This window comes from Empidonax traillii, unplaced genomic scaffold, assembly GCF_003031625.1.
Source record: "Empidonax traillii isolate 1590-97213 ecotype Southwest subspecies unplaced genomic scaffold, ASM303162v1 scaffold605:size788243, whole genome shotgun sequence".
Lineage (NCBI taxonomy): Eukaryota > Metazoa > Chordata > Aves > Passeriformes > Tyrannidae > Empidonax > Empidonax traillii.
The window spans coordinates 1-2310 of NW_020955798.1; positions in this window are offsets into that span (position 1 = coordinate 1).

A 2310-nucleotide genomic window follows, 5' to 3' on the forward strand; every position below is an offset into this window, starting at 1 on the left:
AGCATTTTGCTCTTCAGCCCGGTTCAAGGACTGGCCAGAACTACTTTGTCCAACAATACCAGAATGTCACCAGAAAGCAAATGTCTGAGCACCTTTTGCACCTAACACAATTGCATATGAGAAAGTTTCCAGGGATACATGAAACAACCAATAAAAGCTGGTAGGGAGTGAGCAATAGAGTAGACTTCTGCTTCCTCTGGTTTTTTAAGGGGAATAGTGTATGTATTTATATCTAAAGTATAGAAGTTAAGCATTTTTTTTTTGTATTTGAAGCACATGATGAGTTGTAAAGCCTGATAACAGATATGAAAGATGTTGGCAAGTACTTCAAAGATGGTTGGTTGCCACCATTCTGCGGCCTATAAATGGAAGTTACATATAAACCTGGCTTGCTTAAAGGCTGGCTAGACCTCTGCATATTTCAGCACTGATTTGGTGATATTATAGCAAAGAGAATATTTTTACACCCCAAAGAACAGTCAGCTTTCCAAAAGGTGACATCAGTGTTCCAAAGTAACTCATTCTACCAGTGACTAACAACTGTGTGTTGAAGGAACTTGCTATTTTTTTTTTGCATAGTAAGATTATTTCTTACATTTCTAACCCGTAAGGAAACTAGACGTTTTGAGAGGTCTTGAGTAGGAAGGTTGTTCTTTTTCTGAAGGTTTATGATATATATCTTGCTGCTTGCAAGTTTGTTTTTCTTAATTAAAAACCAGTAATACAGTACAGATGCCCACGCTACATAGTTTTCCCTGCCACCTCTCTTCACTTGAGCTAATATAAAAAATATGAGTCTTTGGGAATATTTGTCACTGTTGTTCTGACACTTAATATATTCAGAAAAATAAGTGAATAGGGCCATGGTGCTTTTCATAGAGATAAAGAGAGGAAAGCAATGCAAAATAGATAAGGGCAAACATCAAGAGCAGGCTTGTATGTTAGGATTGAAGGAATATCAAGTGTTACTTGCATGACATTTTTCATGGATTTTCTGCTTCACTTTATGAGATTTTAATGTGCCTGTTGGTTTTCTTTTAAAAGTATATATAGTTATTAATATTAAATTATGTATTATAAAATTATTACTATATATAATAATATATAATGTTTTAATACTGTGACGAAGTTTATTTATTGCTTCATGTCTCTGACATGCTTATATGAAATCAGGAAAGACCCATTGCTTCAGAAGACTCATTGGAAAGCAATATTTCAAGGACCAGGAGGAATGTTTGATTTAGTAAACAAGGTTCATATATAAAAGTGGGATTTACAGAATATTGTGATCAAGCATACAGTTTGATCATCATCATTAAAGAATATATACTAAAAAAGGATAAATAGAATTTTAGGAGTTCATTGGAGGCCAGAAGCTGGGTTAAGTCATTTTGAAAGAAACTTTTAAGTAGGTATCCAGATGTCTAAAGAGAAGGAAAAATAAATCTATTAAAAGAACTGGATGTAAAGAGATCTTTTCTCAGGTCTTTCTTTTTTTTCTCTGTGAAAGGTTACCTCTTCAATTTTGCCACTGCTGCTACAAAAAAGATATCCGAATCCGTTGCTGAAACAGCACAGACAATAAAGAAGTCTGTTGAAGAAGGAAAAATTGACAGTATCATTGATAAGGTATTTTATTTATAGATATTTTCTGAAAAAAATCTGTTTTCTTTCTGTTGTTATAACGTGGCAAATCTGACATGTGATAACATTTCTTTAAGCTGTCTTCAGGTATTATATATTTCAAGAGATACTGTGCATCTCTTGTCATGATGAATAATGTGACTGAAATGTGTATTCAGGGTAGACTTCCCAAAAAATGATCACCCTGCTTTACTCAGTACTGCACCTGCGTTCCGTTCCTTTGGGATGTTCAAACGCTGAAGAAGGACCAAAAGAAAATATGGAAAATGCTGACACAGGAGGAAGGGCTGAAAGAGTTTTTGAGACAAGCATTTGGGGGAATGTCTGTCAGGAGATGTGTGGGCTGAGTTTTTTCACCCCCCCAGTTTATTCAGTTGGAAGGAAGAACGCTGTAGCTTGCATCTTAAGTGCATCTCTGAAGCAAGAGTCAGAATTAGCTCAGTGCTGTGACTGTTAAATCCTAAGACCCCAGAGCTGTACAGGTACAGTTTCAGAAGAGCCAGTGAGCTCATGAAACACCTTGCTATTGTCCTGTTCTTTTCCCCACCTTGACCCTGCCACTTAGCTCTTGCCCTCTCTGTTCTGGCTGCCAGCTCCAGTTAACTTCTGCCAGCAAGTGTTCTTCCAGTGCTTTAAGTCACAAACTTGGCCAAAGGGGAAAAAAAA